This window comes from Stegodyphus dumicola, chromosome X2 (genome assembly GCF_044657685.1).
Source record: "Stegodyphus dumicola isolate Sdum_Otavi_A_Nest chromosome X2, ASM4465768v1".
Classification (NCBI taxonomy): domain Eukaryota; kingdom Metazoa; phylum Arthropoda; class Arachnida; order Araneae; family Eresidae; genus Stegodyphus; species Stegodyphus dumicola.
In genome coordinates, this window is record NC_140781.1 from 105,782,753 (window position 1) to 105,803,220 (window position 20,468).

The following is a 20,468-nucleotide window of genomic DNA, read 5'->3' on the forward strand; positions in this document are numbered from 1 at the left end:
TTTGTGATATTCTTGATCTTAATTAGGACGAAAATCAGTTATTTCCATTTCTTGATCAATAGAATTGTTATTTAACATATTTGCAATCTTTTACCATTTTTCTTAAATACTAGTATTATGTAATGGGTTTGAAGTGAATGAAGTAGTTAGCCTAATTTTAAATACACTAAACACATCTAATTGAGAAACTAATTTAAGCTCGATGAGATTTTCCAAATGATTCTTTCAGTTTTCTTATATTTCATCCCTTAGTTCTCCAGATTTTCAATGGGGCAAAACGTACATTACATTATGGTAAAAATGTATATTCCTCATATTTGTGTAATATTTTCACAAAATTAATTTTGATTTAAAATGAATTTATAATACCCTTTAATTCAAAGACTCTAGTTTAGTTCTCTCGCCCCCTCCCTCAAATTTAAGATTTAGTTACTATGTCTGTAAGAATGGCTAAATCATAGAACCAGGTATGTTCAATAATTTCTTCATAAGTTTTGTTTCTGGATTTTTAAAATTCTTCTATGAAACTTTTGTAACAGAAGCTGGGATGGAACCCGGGCAGCCAGACAGAATGTCCCTTCCGTGAGTGAAAAGTTCTATCATTTCTTTGAAAGTGACCTGATAATATTTCAGAATAAACCCTCGTAACACTAATAAATGTATATAAATTTTTTAATGTTTATTTAATGTGTGTTTGGTTCTTAAAATATTTTGAGCTATTATATTACTAATTCTGTATGTGAATTAACACAGTTTAATATAGAACACCTGCTTCAAGGCTAAAGGTAAAGTATTTGAATAATGTTCTACCTTTCGTCTGTTTTCAGACGCAGGTTCTATTCTACAATTTACGGAATTTCTGGGTATTGGACATCTCACATAGGTGACAAAATTTCATTCCTATGTGTAGGTTTCATAGTACAATAGGTTGAGCATCCCTACATTAGTATTTGACTTTGATTCCTTCGAAAGAAAAAGGAGTATCTTAGTTTTCTTGAATTTTTGGTCAAAATTTTAGTATGTAGGTAATTGCAATAGCTCTTCCACGAAATTGCATTTAAATTTTTTGTAACATTTCAAAATGCTGTATCATTCAATGGCATTTGATGTGTTTTAGCTTGCTATATTAAAGCTGGGCTCGAACCCGGGCAGCTATACAATATGTTCTTTCCCTGAGTGAAATATTTCTATAATTACATTAAAGTCACCTGGTAATATTTCAAGATAATTTCTGGTATATCGGACTAAGCTGTCCTCTCTCATGGATGAGAGTACCTGCATTGCAGTCATGCTTTTAGTAACAATGTAGCACATTGCTGGAGTTTAAAACAAAGAAGGCGACTCTTGAAGTTTTATATATTAAGAAACAATATTAGATATTTCTCTTTGTGTATAATTATTCTTTAATATCAAAGTAGTTAAAATCTAATGATTCCTTTTTTCCCCTTTTGGCCCCTTCTAGTGTAATTTGTGATCATTTTTGTGCACTCTTGGAATGCAGAACATGATATCGTGAAAGAAAAAGAACAGATGAATAATGCAGAGCAAAAAGACATCTGTGGCTGGTAATTCTTGTTTTATATCAACTTTATTTCCACTAGAAATACTTGAATGTTATAATTTGTCCATCCCTTTTCACATGTTGCTTTATATTGAAGCTTTACTAGTTATTTATTTTACATGAACGTGTCACATTATGTTTTAATGTTTAGGGTAGCATTTGTTCATTAATTTCGTAGGTTTTGAATTTCATATTGAAGTGTATGAATTGGTGCTTTCTCTATATTGTATTGTAATATTCGAAGTGAGGTTGAACTGTTAATCACACTATAATTATCAGAAGTCTTAGATTTGTTAGAGTTCTGTTGCTTCGTAGTGGTTTCAAAAGTACTGCTGTGATGTAATTTTTTCCCAAGTGGCCTCCTTTCACATTACGAGGAGGAGGCTAAACATTTTCCTCTCTGTGTGGCCTAATATTTTCCATGTCCAACGGGGTCTTGTCTTCCCAACAGGCCAGTGTAATTGCACTGCCTGGGTATAAACCAATTTTGTTTCAGTTTTTTCCGAATTTAGAGTCTCTCTATCAAGTGCTGTTTCTCTTAAAACCATTGAAAGTTAAGTGTTGAATAAAAAAGAAATGTAAATAAAAATTTAATGTATACTCGTAAAGAAAGTTAGTGGAGCCAAATTGTCTTCTGTTAAGGATGCTCAAAATGTGCTTTTTCTTAGTTGTTTTAAGCATACTTTATTATATTTTGTCCCTAATCTGAACAATTTTGGCATATTGTGAAGTTTTATGAACCAATTTGCGAAGATCTCTTTAAAATCGATTAAAAAATATTCATTTTGAAATAAAATCAGAGATGTTTTATTATTATCGAAGTAAAATTCTGCAGACTAACTTTCAACTTGGTTTTGAAAAGCACTCTGAAAGTTTCTTTAGGACTTGTTTTCGTTCTCTTGGCAAATACATGACAGAATTATTTTTTGAAAAAGCTGATGTCTTTTGCTTATAAGAATGACTGATGCAACTGTAACCATGTCGCTGTAAAGAGCACATATTTCCCAGTAGCTCTTTTAAAGTGTCCGTTTTTTTCTTTAATTGTGTCCATCTCCACTAGAAGATCAGACATTGCTTCTCTGTTATTTAACGATTCCTTCATCTAATCTTCAGTTAAAAGCTGTTTCTCGTAATGAGCGCTTTTATTATCAAGGGGTTTTATAAGCACCCAATTCTTCTTTTGTAATTTTCTGATTCATTGTTTGACTTCTTTATCTTCCATATGTGAAAATTCTTCGGAATGCTTTGCATTTGAGATTTGTAAGATTTTTTTGAACTTCATTTTCAGTCTATGGAAATTGTTTAAAGTAGCAGATAAATTCTTTCTGGTGTTGATGGATGAATGTTGAACCACGTATGAATGAAATTCTAGCAGTGGACAAATTAAATGGAATCCTGTAAGGTACTGCTATACGCGAAATCACGCTTTACAAGTCTGCGCTCAGCAAGTACCTGTTGTATTAGAAATGATAGGCTACGAAACGTGACTTGAAGAATCATATGAGGTATCTAGAATGCAGATTGGTAGTTTAGTCGTGATAAATAAACAGTCTATACAGATGACCGGAAATAATAAAAATTTAGATGGATTAACTATAAAGTATTTTACTCCTGGACCATTAGTCATAAACAGTACTTGTGTAAAAACAGATTAAAGTATATGGATTCCCTGTTTAAGAAAGGAATTTCTTTCTGACAGTATGCAGTCTGTACCATACCTGGAATAGGGAGGTGTTGCATCTTCAGGGAAACAAAATCTTTTATTCTGAAATTTTTACTGAAAATGTGTGTTTAAATTTTGTTACCTAGATAACAAAATTAGATAACCCTATTTTTAACTCTTTTTATATGAAAATGAAACCAAATACAGACAAAGAAATAAAATTGCATTCCTTCCCTTAGTGCAGTTATGTGCAACTTTAACTTAAAGGGAGCCAATTTTGAGTTTATAAAATTTCGGCGAGCACAAGTATCTAGTGCACTTTTAATATTTCAGTTATAAATACATTACACAAAGTATAAAAATGTGTGGTATAATAAGTTAAAGAAAAGGTATACTCTTTGCATTATTTACAAAAACTTCAGCAAGATGAAAGTTAAATACAGGGAAATCGTATTTTAATGTGAAATTTAACACTGCATTTCTTCTGCGAGTTTTTTTTTTTTTTTTGCCTCTGATACATGCGATGTTATGGCTAAATCCTTGCAGTCGTTGGGATGTTGATTTGTTATCCCGTATCTAAACATTGATTTTAACAAGTTCATTGTTGAAAATCCTCTTTCACATTTTTAAGCAGATTGGAAGCAGGAATTTATCTTTTTAAAAGTTTAACTGTTCATGATGTTTCTGTTCTAGGACTATTCAATTGGCTTTTTGTGATATTCTTGATCTTAATTAGGACGAAAATCAGTTATTTCCATTTCTTGATCAATAGAATTGTTATTTAACATATTTGCAATCTTTTACCATTTTTCTTAAATACTAGTATTATGTAATGGGTTTGAAGTGAATGAAGTAGTTAGCCTAATTTTAAATACACTAAAAACATCTAATTTAGAAACTAATTTAAGCTCGATGAGATTTTCCAAATGATTCTTTCAGTTTTCTTATATTTCACCCCTTAGTTCTCCAGATTTTCAAAGGGGCAAAACGTACATTACATTATGGTAAAAATGTATATTCCTCATATTTGTGTAATATTTTCAGAAAATTAATTTTGATTTAAAATGAACTTATAATACCCTTTAATTCAAAGACTCTAGTTTAGTTCTCTCGCCCCCTCCCTCAAATTTAAGATTTAGTTACTATGTCTGTAAGAATGGCTAAATCATAGAACCAGGTATGTTCAATAATTTCTTCATAAGTTTTGTTTCTGGATTTTTAAAATTCTTCTATGAAACTTTTGTAACAGAAGCTGGGATGGAACCCGGGCAGCCAGACAGAATGTCCCTTCCGTGAGTGAAAAGTTCTATCATTTCTTTGAAAGTGACCTGATAATATTTCAGAATAAACCCTCATAACACTAATAAATGTATATAAATTTTTTAATGTTTATTTAATGTGTGTTTGGTTCTTAAAATATTTTGAGCTATTATATTACTAATTCTGTATGTGAATTAACACAGTTTAATATAGAACACCTGCTTCAAGGCTAAAGGTAAAGTATTTGAATAATGTTCTACCTTTCGTCTGTTTTCAGACGCAGGTTCTATTCTACAATTTACGGAATTTCTGGGTATTGGACATCTCACATAGGTGACGAAATTTCATTCCTATGTGTAGGTTTCATAGTACAATAGGTTGAGCATCCCTACATTAGTATTTGACTTTGATTCCTTCGAAAGAAAAAGGAGTATCTTAGTTTTCTTGAATTTTTGGTCAAAATTTTAGTATGTAGGTAATTGCAATAGCTCTTCCACGAAATTGCATTTAAATTTTTTGTAACATTTCAAAATGCTGTATCATTCAATGGCATTTGATGTGTTTTAGCTTGCTATATTAAAGCTGGGCTCGAACCCGTGCAGCTATACAATATGTTCTTTCCCTGAGTGAAATATTTCTATAATTACATTAAAGTCACCTGGTAATATTTCAAGATAATTTCTGGTATATCGGACTAAGCTGTCCTCTCTCATGGATGAGAGTACCTGCATTGCAGTCATGCTTTTAGTAACAATGTAGCACATTGCTGGAGTTTAAAACAAAGAAGGCGACTCTTGAAGTTTTATATATTAAGAAACAATATTAGATATTTCTCTTTGTGTATAATTATTCTTTAATATCAAAGTAGTTAAAATCTAATGATTCCTTTTTTCCCCTTTTGGCCCCTTCTAGTGTAATTTGTGATCATTTTTGTGCACTCTTGGAATGCAGAACATGATATCGTGAAAGAAAAATAACGGATGAATAATGCAGAGCAAAAAGACATCTGTGGCTGGTAATTCTTGTTTTATATCAACTTTATTTCCACTAGAAATACTTGAATGTTATAATTTGTCCATCCCTTTTCACATGTTGCTTTATATTGAAGCTTTACTAGTTATTTATTTTACATGAACGTGTCACATTATGTTTTAATGTTTAGGGTAGCATTTGTTCATTAATTTCGTAGGTTTTGAATTTCATATTGAAGTGTATGAATTGGTGCTTTCTCTATATTGTATTGTAATATTCGAAGTGAGGTTGAACTGTTAATCACACTATAATTATCAGAAGTCTGAGATTTGTTAGAGTTCTGTTGCTTCGTAGTGGTTTCAAAAGTACTGCTGTGATGTAATTTTTTCCCAAGTGGCCTCCTTTCACATTACGAGGAGGAGGCTAAACATTTTCCTCTCTGTGTGGCCTAATATTTTCCATGTCCAACGGGGTCTTGTCTTCCCAACAGGCCAGTGTAATTGCACTGCCTGGGTATAAACCAATTTTGTTTCAGTTTTTTCCGAATTTAGAGTCTCTCTATCAAGTGCTGTTTCTCTTAAAACCATTGAAAGTTAAGTGTTGAATAAAAAAGAAATGTAAATAAAAATTTAATGTATACTCGTAAAGAAAGTTAGTGGAGCCAAATTGTCTTCTGTTAAGGATGCTCAAAATGTGCTTTTTCTTAGTTGTTTTAAGCATACTTTATTATATTTTGTCCCTAATCTGAACAATTTTGGCATATTGTGAAGTTTTATGAACCAATTTGCGAAGATCTTTTTAAAATCGATTAAAAAATATTCATTTTGAAATAAAATCAGAGATGTTTTATTAATATCGAAGTAAAATTCTGCAGACTAACTTTCAACTTGGTTTTGAAAAGCACTCTGAAAGTTTCTTTAGGACTTGTTTTCGTTCTCTTGGCAAATACATGACAGAATTATTTTTTGAAAAAGCTGATTTCTTTTGCTTATAAGTATGACTGATGCAACTGTAACCATGTCGCTGTAAAGAGCACATATTTCCCAGTAGCTCTTTTAAAGTGTCCGTTTTTTTCTTTAATTGTGTCCATCTCCACTAGAAGATCAGACATTGCTTCTCTGTTATTTAATGATTCCTTCATCTAATCTTCAGTTAAAAGCTGTTTCTCGTAATGAGCGCTTTTATTATCAAGGGGTTTTATAAGCACCCAATTCTTCTTTTGTAATTTTCTGATTCATTGTTTGACTTCTTTATCTTCCATATGTGAAAATTCTTCGGAATGCTTTGCATTTGAGATTTGTAAGATTTTTTTGAACTTCATTTTCAGTCTATGGAAATTGTTTAAAGTAGCAGATAAATTCTTTCTGGTGTTGATGGATGAATGTTGAACCACGTATGAAAGAAATTCTAGCAGTGGACAAATTAAATGGAATCCTGTAAGGTACTGCTATATGCGAAATCACGCTTTACAAGTCTGCGCTCAGCAAGTACCTGTTGTATTAGAAATGATAGGCTACGAAACGTGACTTGAAGAATCATATGAGGTATCTAGAATGCAGATTGGTAGTTTAGTCGTGATAAATAAACAGTCTATACAGATGACCGGAAATAATAAAAATTTAGATGGATTAACTATAAAGTATTTTACTCCTGGACCATTAGTCATAAACAGTACTTGTGTAAAAACAGATTAAAGTATATGGATTCCCTGTTTAAGAAAGGAATTTCTTTCTGACAGTATGCAGTCTGTACCATACCTGGAATAGGGAGGTGTTGCATCTTCAGGGAAACAAAATCTTTTATTCTGTAATTTTTACTGAAAATGTGTGTTTAAATTTTGTTACCTAGATAACAAAATTAGATAACCCTATTTTTAACTCTTTTTATATGAAAATGAAACCAAATACAGACAAAGAAATAAAATTGCATTCCTTCCCTTAGTGCAGTTATGTGCAACTTTAACTTAAAGGCAGCCAATTTTGAGTTTATAAAATTTTGGCGAGCACAAGTATCTAGTGCACTTTTAATATTTCAGTTATAAATACATTACACAAAGTATAAAAATGTGTGGTATAATAAGTTAAAGAAAAGGTATACTCTTTGCATTATTTACAAAAAATTCAGCAAGATGAAAGTTAAATACAGGGAAATCGTATTTTAATGTGAAATTTAACACTGCATTTCTTCTGCGAGTTTTTTTTTTTTTTTTTTGCCTCTGATACATGCGATGTTATGGCTAAATCCTTGCAGTCGTTGGGATGTTGATTTGTTATCCCGTATCTAAACATTGATTTTAACAAGTTCATTGTTGAAAATCCTCTTTCACATTTTTAAGCAGATTGGAAGCAGGAATTTATCTTTTTAAAAGTTTAACTGTTCATGATGTTTCTGTTCTAGGACTATTCAATTGGCTTTTTGTGATATTCTTGATCTTAATTAGGACGAAAATCAGTTATTTCCATTTCTTGATCAATAGAATTGTTATTTAACATATTTGCAATCTTTTACCATTTTTCTTAAATACTAGTATTATGTAATGGGTTTGAAGTGAATGAAGTAGTTAGCCTAATTTTAAATACACTAAACACATCTAATTTAGAAACTAATTTAAGCTCGATGAGATTTTCCAAATGATTCTTTCAGTTTTCTTATATTTCACCCCTTAGTTCTCCAGATTTTCAATGGGGCAAAACGTACATTACATTATGGTAAAAATGTATATTCCTCATATTTGTGTAATATTTTCACAAAATTAATTTTGATTTAAAATGAATTTATAATACCCTTTAATTCAAAGACTCTAGTTTAGTTCTCTCGCCCCCTCCCTCAAATTTAAGATTTAGTTACTATGTCTGTAAGAATGGCTAAATCATAGAACCAGGTATGTTCAATAATTTCTTCATAAGTTTTGTTTCTGGATTTTTAAAATTCTTCTATGAAACTTTTGTAACAGAAGCTGGGATGGAACCCGGGCAGCCAGACAGAATGTCCCTTCCGTGAGTGAAAAGTTCTATCATTTCTTTGAAAGTGACCTGATAATATTTCAGAATAAACCCTCATAACACTAATAAATGTATATAAATTTTTTAATGTTTATTTAATGTGTGTTTGGTTCTTAAAATATTTTGAGCTATTATATTACTAATTCTGTATGTGAATTAACACAGTTTAATATAGAACACCTGCTTCAAGGCTAAAGGTAAAGTATTTGAATAATGTTCTACCTTTCGTCTGTTTTCAGACGCAGGTTCTATTCTACAATTTACGGAATTTCTGGGTATTGGACATCTCACATAGGTGACGAAATTTCATTCCTATGTGTAGGTTTCATAGTACAATAGGTTGAGCATCCCTACATTAGTATTTGACTTTGATTCCTTCGAAAGAAAAAGGAGTATCTTAGTTTTCTTGAATTTTTGGTCAAAATTTTAGTATGTAGGTAATTGCAATAGCTCTTCCACGAAATTGCATTTAAATTTTTTGTAACATTTCAAAATGCTGTATCATTCAATGGCATTTGATGTGTTTTAGCTTGCTATATTAAAGCTGGGCTCGAACCCGGGCAGCTATACAATATGTTCTTTCCCTGAGTGAAATATTTCTATAATTACATTAAAGTCACCTGGTAATATTTCAAGATAATTTCTGGTATATCGGACTAAGCTGTCCTCTCTCATGGATGAGAGTACCTGCATTGCAGTCATGCTTTTAGTAACAATGTAGCACATTGCTGGAGTTTAAAACAAAGAAGGCGACTCTTGAAGTTTTATATATTAAGAAACAATATTAGATATTTCTCTTTGTGTATAATTATTCTTTAATATCAAAGTAGTTAAAATCTAATGATTCCTTTTTTCCCCTTTTGGCCCCTTCTAGTGTAATTTGTGATCATTTTTGTGCACTCTTGGAATGCAGAACATGATATCGTGAAAGAAAAAGAACGGATGAATAATGCAGAGCAAAAAGACATCTGTGGCTGGTAATTCTTGTTTTATATCAACTTTATTTCCACTAGAAATACTTGAATGTTATAATTTGTCCATCCCTTTTCACATGTTGCTTTATATTGAAGCTTTACTAGTTATTTATTTTACATGAACGTGTCACATTATGTTTTAATGTTTAGGGTAGCATTTGTTCATTAATTTCGTAGGTTTTGAATTTCATATTGAAGTGTATGAATTGGTGCTTTCTCTATATTGTATTGTAATATTCGAAGTGAGGTTGAACTGTTAATCACACTATAATTATCAGAAGTCTGAGATTTGTTAGAGTTCTGTTGCTTCGTAGTGGTTTCAAAAGTACTGCTGTGATGTAATTTTTTCCCAAGTGGCCTCCTTTCACATTACGAGGAGGAGGCTAAACATTTTCCTCTCTGTGTGGCCTAATATTTTCCATGTCCAACGGGGTCTTGTCTTCCCAACAGGCCAGTGTAATTGCACTGCCTGGGTATAAACCAATTTTGTTTCAGTTTTTTCCGAATTTAGAGTCTCTCTATCAAGTGCTGTTTCTCTTAAAACCATTGAAAGTTAAGTGTTGAATAAAAAAGAAATGTAAATAAAAATTTAATGTATACTCGTAAAGAAAGTTAGTGGAGCCAAATTGTCTTCTGTTAAGGATGCTCAAAATGTGCTTTTTCTTAGTTGTTTTAAGCATACTTTATTATATTTTGTCCCTAATCTGAACAATTTTGGCATATTGTGAAGTTTTATGAACCAATTTGCGAAGATCTTTTTAAAATCGATTAAAAAATATTCATTTTGAAATAAAATCAGAGATGTTTTATTAATATCGAAGTAAAATTCTGCAGACTAACTTTCAACTTGGTTTTGAAAAGCACTCTGAAAGTTTCTTTAGGACTTGTTTTCGTTCTCTTGGCAAATACATGACAGAATTATTTTTTGAAAAAGCTGATTTCTTTTGCTTATAAGTATGACTGATGCAACTGTAACCATGTCGCTGTAAAGAGCACATATTTCCCAGTAGCTCTTTTAAAGTGTCCGTTTTTTTCTTTAATTGTGTCCATCTCCACTAGAAGATCAGACATTGCTTCTCTGTTATTTAATGATTCCTTCATCTAATCTTCAGTTAAAAGCTGTTTCTCGTAATGAGCGCTTTTATTATCAAGGGGTTTTATAAGCACCCAATTCTTCTTTTGTAATTTTCTGATTCATTGTTTGACTTCTTTATCTTCCATATGTGAAAATTCTTCGGAATGCTTTGCATTTGAGATTTGTAAGATTTTTTTGAACTTCATTTTCAGTCTATGGAAATTGTTTAAAGTAGCAGATAAATTCTTTCTGGTGTTGATGGATGAATGTTGAACCACGTATGAAAGAAATTCTAGCAGTGGACAAATTAAATGGAATCCTGTAAGGTACTGCTATATGCGAAATCACGCTTTACAAGTCTGCGCTCAGCAAGTACCTGTTGTATTAGAAATGATAGGCTACGAAACGTGACTTGAAGAATCATATGAGGTATCTAGAATGCAGATTGGTAGTTTAGTCGTGATAAATAAACAGTCTATACAGATGACCGGAAATAATAAAAATTTAGATGGATTAACTATAAAGTATTTTACTCCTGGACCATTAGTCATAAACAGTACTTGTGTAAAAACAGATTAAAGTATATGGATTCCCTGTTTAAGAAAGGAATTTCTTTCTGACAGTATGCAGTCTGTACCATACCTGGAATAGGGAGGTGTTGCATCTTCAGGGAAACAAAATCTTTTATTCTGTAATTTTTACTGAAAATGTGTGTTTAAATTTTGTTACCTAGATAACAAAATTAGATAACCCTATTTTTAACTCTTTTTATATGAAAATGAAACCAAATACAGACAAAGAAATAAAATTGCATTCCTTCCCTTAGTGCAGTTATGTGCAACTTTAACTTAAAGGCAGCCAATTTTGAGTTTATAAAATTTTGGCGAGCACAAGTATCTAGTGCACTTTTAATATTTCAGTTATAAATACATTACACAAAGTATAAAAATGTGTGGTATAATAAGTTAAAGAAAAGGTATACTCTTTGCATTATTTACAAAAAATTCAGCAAGATGAAAGTTAAATACAGGGAAATCGTATTTTAATGTGAAATTTAACACTGCATTTCTTCTGCGAGTTTTTTTTTTTTTTTTTGCCTCTGATACATGCGATGTTATGGCTAAATCCTTGCAGTCGTTGGGATGTTGATTTGTTATCCCGTATCTAAACATTGATTTTAACAAGTTCATTGTTGAAAATCCTCTTTCACATTTTTAAGCAGATTGGAAGCAGGAATTTATCTTTTTAAAAGTTTAACTGTTCATGATGTTTCTGTTCTAGGACTATTCAATTGGCTTTTTGTGATATTCTTGATCTTAATTAGGACGAAAATCAGTTATTTCCATTTCTTGATCAATAGAATTGTTATTTAACATATTTGCAATCTTTTACCATTTTTCTTAAATACTAGTATTATGTAATGGGTTTGAAGTGAATGAAGTAGTTAGCCTAATTTTAAATACACTAAACACATCTAATTTAGAAACTAATTTAAGCTCGATGAGATTTTCCAAATGATTCTTTCAGTTTTCTTATATTTCACCCCTTAGTTCTCCAGATTTTCAATGGGGCAAAACGTACATTACATTATGGTAAAAATGTATATTCCTCATATTTGTGTAATATTTTCACAAAATTAATTTTGATTTAAAATGAATTTATAATACCCTTTAATTCAAAGACTCTAGTTTAGTTCTCTCGCCCCCTCCCTCAAATTTAAGATTTAGTTACTATGTCTGTAAGAATGGCTAAATCATAGAACCAGGTATGTTCAATAATTTCTTCATAAGTTTTGTTTCTGGATTTTTAAAATTCTTCTATGAAACTTTTGTAACAGAAGCTGGGATGGAACCCGGGCAGCCAGACAGAATGTCCCTTCCGTGAGTGAAAAGTTCTATCATTTCTTTGAAAGTGACCTGATAATATTTCAGAATAAACCCTCATAACACTAATAAATGTATATAAATTTTTTAATGTTTATTTAATGTGTGTTTGGTTCTTAAAATATTTTGAGCTATTATATTACTAATTCTGTATGTGAATTAACACAGTTTAATATAGAACACCTGCTTCAAGGCTAAAGGTAAAGTATTTGAATAATGTTCTACCTTTCGTCTGTTTTCAGACGCAGGTTCTATTCTACAATTTACGGAATTTCTGGGTATTGGACATCTCACATAGGTGACGAAATTTCATTCCTATGTGTAGGTTTCATAGTACAATAGGTTGAGCATCCCTACATTAGTATTTGACTTTGATTCCTTCGAAAGAAAAAGGAGTATCTTAGTTTTCTTGAATTTTTGGTCAAAATTTTAGTATGTAGGTAATTGCAATAGCTCTTCCACGAAATTGCATTTAAATTTTTTGTAACATTTCAAAATGCTGTATCATTCAATGGCATTTGATGTGTTTTAGCTTGCTATATTAAAGCTGGGCTCGAACCCGGGCAGCTATACAATATGTTCTTTCCCTGAGTGAAATATTTCTATAATTACATTAAAGTCACCTGGTAATATTTCAAGATAATTTCTGGTATATCGGACTAAGCTGTCCTCTCTCATGGATGAGAGTACCTGCATTGCAGTCATGCTTTTAGTAACAATGTAGCACATTGCTGGAGTTTAAAACAAAGAAGGCGACTCTTGAAGTTTTATATATTAAGAAACAATATTAGATATTTCTCTTTGTGTATAATTATTCTTTAATATCAAAGTAGTTAAAATCTAATGATTCCTTTTTTCCCCTTTTGGCCCCTTCTAGTGTAATTTGTGATCATTTTTGTGCACTCTTGGAATGCAGAACATGATATCGTGAAAGAAAAAGAACGGATGAATAATGCAGAGCAAAAAGACATCTGTGGCTGGTAATTCTTGTTTTATATCAACTTTATTTCCACTAGAAATACTTGAATGTTATAATTTGTCCATCCCTTTTCACATGTTGCTTTATATTGAAGCTTTACTAGTTATTTATTTTACATGAACGTGTCACATTATGTTTTAATGTTTAGGGTAGCATTTGTTCATTAATTTCGTAGGTTTTGAATTTCATATTGAAGTGTATGAATTGGTGCTTTCTCTATATTGTATTGTAATATTCGAAGTGAGGTTGAACTGTTAATCACACTATAATTATCAGAAGTCTGAGATTTGTTAGAGTTCTGTTGCTTCGTAGTGGTTTCAAAAGTACTGCTGTGATGTAATTTTTTCCCAAGTGGCCTCCTTTCACATTACGAGGAGGAGGCTAAACATTTTCCTCTCTTTGTGGCCTAATATTTTCCATGTCCAACGGGGTCTTGTCTTCCCAACAGGCCAGTGTAATTGCACTGCCTGGGTATAAACCAATTTTGTTTGTTTTTTCCGAATTTAGAGTCTCTCTATCAAGTGCTGTTTCTCTTAAAACCATTGAAAGTTAAGTGTTGAATAAAAAAGAAATGTAAATAAAAATTTAATGTATACTCGTAAAGAAAGTTAGTGGAGCCAAATTGTCTTCTGTTAAGGATGCTCAAAATGTGCTTTTTCTTAGTTGTTTTAAGCATACTTTATTATATTTTGTCCCTAATCTGAACAATTTTGGCATATTGTGAAGTTTTATGAACCAATTTGCGAAGATCTCTTTAAAATCGATTAAAAAATATTCATTTTGAAATAAAATCAGAGATGTTTTATTATTATCGAAGTAAAATTCTGCAGACTAACTTTCAACTTGGTTTTGAAAAGCACTCTGAAAGTTTCTTTAGGACTTGTTTTCGTTCTCTTGGCAAATACATGACAGAATTATTTTTTGAAAAAGCTGATGTCTTTTGCTTATAAGAATGACTGATGCAACTGTAACCATGTCGCTGTAAAGAGCACATATTTCCCAGTAGCTCTTTTAAAGTGTCCGTTTTTTTCTTTAATTGTGTCCATCTCCACTAGAAGATCAGACATTGCTTCTCTGTTATTTAACGATTCCTTCATCTAATCTTCAGTTAAAAGCTGTTTCTCGTAATGAGCGCTTTTATTATCAAGGGGTTTTATAAGCACCCAATTCTTCTTTTGTAATTTTCTGATTCATTGTTTGACTTCTTTATCTTCCATATGTGAAAATTCTTCGGAATGCTTTGCATTTGAGATTTGTAAGATTTTTTTGAACTTCATTTTCAGTCTATGGAAATTGTTTAAAGTAGCAGATAAATTCTTTCTGGTGTTGATGGATGAATGTTGAACCACGTATGAATGAAATTCTAGCAGTGGACAAATTAAATGGAATCCTGTAAGGTACTGCTATACGCGAAATCACGCTTTACAAGTCTGCGCTCAGCAAGTACCTGTTGTATTAGAAATGATAGGCTACGAAACGTGACTTGAAGAATCATATGAGGTATCTAGAATGCAGATTGGTAGTTTAGTCGTGATAAATAAACAGTCTATACAGATGACCGGAAATAATAAAAATTTAGATGGATTAACTATAAAGTATTTTACTCCTGGACCATTAGTCATAAACAGTACTTGTGTAAAAACAGATTAAAGTATATGGATTCCCTGTTTAAGAAAGGAATTTCTTTCTGACAGTATGCAGTCTGTACCATACCTGGAATAGGGAGGTGTTGCATCTTCAGGGAAACAAAATCTTTTATTCTGTAATTTTTACTGAAAATGTGTGTTTAAATTTTGTTACCTAGATAACAAAATTAGATAACCCTATTTTTAACTCTTTTTATATGAAAATGAAACCAAATACAGACAAAGAAATAAAATTGCATTCCTTCCCTTAGTGCAGTTATGTGCAACTTTAACTTAAAGGGAGCCAATTTTGAGTTTATAAAATTTTGGCGAGCACAAGTATCTAGTGCACTTTTAATATTTCAGTTGTAAATACATTACACAAAGTATAAAAATGTGTGGTATAATAAGTTAAAGAAAAGGTATACTCTTTGCATTATTTACAAAAAATTCAGCAAGATGAAAGTTAAATACAGGGAAATCGTATTTTAATGTGAAATTTAACACTGCATTTCTTCTGCGAGTTTTTTTTTTTTTTTTTTTTGCCTCTGATACATGCGATGTTATGGCTAAATCCTTGCAGTCGTTGGGATGTTGATTTGTTATCCCGTATCTAAACATTGATTTTAACAAGTTCATTGTTGAAAATCCTCTTTCACATTTTTAAGCAGATTGGAAGCAGGAATTTATCTTTTTAAAAGTTTAACTGTTCATGATGTTTCTGTTCTAGGACTATTCAATTGGCTTTTTGTGATATTCTTGATCTTAATTAGGACGAAAATCAGTTATTTCCATTTCTTGATCAATAGAATTGTTATTTAACATATTTGCAATCTTTTACCATTTTTCTTAAATACTAGTATTATGTAATGGGTTTGAAGTGAATGAAGTAGTTAGCCTAATTTTAAATACACTAAACACATCTAATTGAGAAACTAATTTAAGCTCGATGAGATTTTCCAAATGATTCTTTCAGTTTTCTTATATTTCATCCCTTAGTTCTCCAGATTTTCAATGGGGCAAAACGTACATTACATTATGGTAAAAATGTATATTCCTCATATTTGTGTAATATTTTCACAAAATTAATTTTGATTTAAAATGAATTTATAATACCCTTTAATTCAAAGACTCTAGTTTAGTTCTCTCGCCCCCTCCCTCAAATTTAAGATTTAGTTACTATGTCTGTAAGAATGGCTAAATCATAGAACCAGGTATGTTCAATAATTTCTTCATAAGTTTTGTTTCTGGATTTTTAAAATTCTTCTATGAAACTTTTGTAACAGAAGCTGGGATGGAACCCGGGCAGCCAGACAGAATGTCCCTTCCGTGAGTGAAAAGTTCTATCATTTCTTTGAAAGTGACCTGATAATATTTCAGAATAAACCCTCATAACACTAATAAATGTATATAAATTTTTTAATGTTTATTTAATGTGTGTTTGGTTCTTAAAATATTTTGAGCTATTATATTACTAATTCTGTATGTGAATTAACACAGTTTAATATAGAACACCTGCTTCAAGGCTAAAGGTAAAGTATTTGAATAATGTTCTACCTTTCGTCTGTTTTCAGACGCAGGTTCTATTCTACAATTTACGGAATTTCTGGGTATTGGACATCTCACATAGGTGACGAAATTTCATTCCTATGTGTAGGTTTCATAGTACAATAGGTTGAGCATCCCTACATTAGTATTTGACTTTGATTCCTTCGAAAGAAAAAGGAGTATCTTAGTTTTCTTGAATTTTTGGTCAAAATTTTAGTATGTAGGTAATTGCAATAGCTCTTCCACGAAATTGCATTTAAATTTTTTGTAACATTTCAAAATGCTGTATCATTCAATGGCATTTGATGTGTTTTAGCTTGCAATATTAAAGCTGGGCTCGAACCCGGGCAGCTATACAATATGTTCTTTCCCTGAGTGAAATATTTCTATAATTACATTAAAGTCACCTGGTAATATTTCAAGATAATTTCTGGTATATCGGACTAAGCTGTCCTCTCTCATGGATGAGAGTACCTGCATTGCAGTCATGCTTTTAGTAACAATGTAGCACATTGCTGGAGTTTAAAACAAAGAAGGCGACTCTTGAAGTTTTATATATTAAGAAACAATATTAGATATTTCTCTTTGTGTATAATTATTCTTTAATATCAAAGTAGTTAAAATCTAATGATTCCTTTTTTCCCCTTTTGGCCCCTTCTAGTGTAATTTGTGATCATTTTTGTGCACTCTTGGAATGCAGAACATGATATCGTGAAAGAAAAAGAACGGATGAATAATGCAGAGCAAAAAGACATCTGTGGCTGGTAATTCTTGTTTTATATCAACTTTATTTCCACTAGAAATACTTGAATGTTATAATTTGTCCATCCCTTTTCACATGTTGCTTTATATTGAAGCTTTACTAGTTATTTATTTTACATGAACGTGTCACATTATGTTTTAATGTTTAGGGTAGCATTTGTTCATTAATTTCGTAGGTTTTGAATTTCATATTGAAGTGTATGAATTGGTGCTTTCTCTATATTGTATTGTAATATTCGAAGTGAGGTTGAACTGTTAATCACACTATAATTATCAGAAGTCTGAGATTTGTTAGAGTTCTGTTGCTTCGTAGTGGTTTCAAAAGTACTGCTGTGATGTAATTTTTTCCCAAGTGGCCTCCTTTCACATTACGAGGAGGAGGCTAAACATTTTCCTCTCTTTGTGGCCTAATATTTTCCATGTCCAACGGGGTCTTGTCTTCCCAACAGGCCAGTGTAATTGCACTGCCTGGGTATAAACCAATTTTGTTTCAGTTTTTTCCGAATTTAGAGTCTCTCTATCAAGTGCTGTTTCTCTTAAAACCATTGAAAGTTAAGTGTTGAATAAAAAAGAAATGTAAATAAAAATTTAATGTATACTCGTAAAGAAAGTTAGTGGAGCCAAATTGTCTTCTGTTAAGGATGCTCAAAATGTGCTTTTTCTTAGTTGTTTTAAGCATACTTTATTATATTTTGTCCTTAATCTGAACAATTTTGGCATATTGTGAAGTTTTATGAACCAATTTGCGAAGATCTCTTTAAAATCGATTAAAAAATATTCATTTTGAAATAAAATCAGAGATGTTTTATTATTATCGAAGTAAAATTCTGCAGACTAACTTTCAACTTGGTTTTGAAAAGCACTCTGAAAGTTTCTTTAGGACTTGTTTTCGTTCTCTTGGCAAATACATAACAGAATTATTTTTTGAAAAAGCTGATGTCTTTTGCTTATAAGAATGACTGATGCAACTGTAACCATGTCGCTGTAAAGAGCACATGTTTCCCAGTAGCTCTTTTAAAGTGTCCGTTTTTTTCTTGAATTGTGTCCATCTCCACTAGAAGATCAGACATTGCTTCTCTGTTATTTAACGATTCCTTCATCTAATCTTCAGTTAAAAGCTGTTTCTCGTAATGAGCGCTTTTATTATCAAGGGGTTTTATAAGCACCCAATTCTTCTTTTGTAATTTTCTGATTCATTGTTTGACTTCTTTATCTTCCATATGTGAAAATTCTTCGGAATGCTTTGCATTTGAGATTTGTAAGATTTTTTTGAACTTCATTTTCAGTCTATGGAAATTGTTTAAAGTAGCAGATAAATTCTTTCTGGTGTTGATGGATGAATGTTGAACCACGTATGAAAGAAATTCTAGCAGTGGACAAATTAAATGGAATCCTGTAAGGTACTGCTATACGCGAAATCACGCTTTACAAGTCTGCGCTCAGCAAGTACCTGTTGTATTAGAAATGATAGGCTACGAAACGTGACTTGAAGAATCATATGAGGTATCTAGAATGCAGATTGGTAGTTTAGTCGTGATAAATAAACAGTCTATACAGATGACCGGAAATAATAAAAATTTAGATGGATTAACTATAAAGTATTTTACTCCTGGACCATTAGTCATAAACAGTACTTGTGTAAAAACAGATTAAAGTATATGGATTCCCTGTTTAAGAAAGGAATTTCTTTCTGACAGTATGCAGTCTGTACCATACCTGGAATAGGGAGGTGTTGCATCTTCAGGGAAACAAAATCTTTTATTCTGTAATTTTTACTGAAAATGTGTGTTTAAATTTTGTTACCTAGATAACAAAATTAGATAACCCTATTTTTAACTCTTTTTATATGAAAATGAAACCAAATACAGACAAAGAAATAAAATTGCATTCCTTCCCTTAGTGCAGTTATGTGCAACTTTAACTTAAAGGGAGCCAATTTTGAGTTTATAAAATTTTGGCGAGCACAAGTATCTAGTGCACTTTTAATATTTCAGTTGTAAATACATTACACAAAGTATAAAAATGTGTGGTATAATAAGTTAAAGAAAAGGTATACTCTTTGCATTATTTACAAAAAATTCAGCAAGATGAAAGTTAAATACAGGGAAATCGTATTTTAATGTGAAATTTAACACTGCATTTCTTCTGCGAGTTTTTTTTTTTTTTTTTTTTGCCTCTGATACATGCGATGTTATGGCTAAATCCTTGCAGTCGTTGGGATGTTGATTTGTTATCCCGTATCTAAACATTGATTTTAACAAGTTCATTGTTGAAAATCCTCTTTCACATTTTTAAGCAGATTGGAAGCAGGAATTTATCTTTTTAAAAGTTTAACTGTTCATGATGTTTCTGTTCTAGGACTATTCAATTGGCTTTTTGTGATATTCTTGATCTTAATTAGGACGAAAATCAGTTATTTCCATTTCTTGATCAATAGAATTGTTATTTAACATATTTGCAATCTTTTACCATTTTTCTTAAATACTAGTATTATGTAATGGGTTTGAAGTGAATGAAGTAGTTAGCCTAATTTTAAATACACTAAACACATCTAATTGAGAAACTAATTTAAGCTCGATGAGATTTTCCAAATGATTCTTTCAGTTTTCTTATATTTCATCCCTTAGTTCTCCAGATTTTCAATGGGGCAAAACGTACATTACATTATGGTAAAAATGTATATTCCTCATATTTGTGTAATATTTTCACAAAATTAATTTTGATTTAAAATGAATTTATAATACCCTTTAATTCAAAGACTCTAGTTTAGTTCTCTCGCCCCCTCCCTCAAATTTAAGATTTAGTTACTATGTCTGTAAGAATGGCTAAATCATAGAACCAGGTATGTTCAATAATTTCTTCATAAGTTTTGTTTCTGGATTTTTAAAATTCTTCTATGAAACTTTTGTAACAGAAGCTGGGATGGAACCCGGGCAGCCAGACAGAATGTCCCTTCCGTGAGTGAAAAGTTCTATCATTTCTTTGAAAGTGACCTGATAATATTTCAGAATAAACCCTCATAACACTAATAAATGTATATAAATTTTTTAATGTTTATTTAATGTGTGTTTGGTTCTTAAAATATTTTGAGCTATTATATTACTAATTCTGTATGTGAATTAACACAGTTTAATATAGAACACCTGCTTCAAGGCTAAAGGTAA

The 20,468-nt window shown here is 31.2% G+C and overlaps 1 long non-coding RNA gene across 1 annotated transcript in view; it reads left to right on the plus strand.

Annotated features, from left to right (window-relative positions):
• The first annotated feature begins 1,455 nt into the window (after window positions 1-1,455).
• The window catches only part of LOC146992869 (uncharacterized), an 89,750-nt gene continuing 70,737 nt past the window's right edge, over window positions 1,456-20,468 (plus strand). The window contains exons 1-2 of the long non-coding RNA XR_015038932.1: window positions 1,456-1,565; window positions 5,397-5,499. This is a non-coding gene — a long non-coding RNA (uncharacterized LOC146992869). The remainder of the gene's footprint in view (window positions 1,566-5,396; window positions 5,500-20,468) is intronic.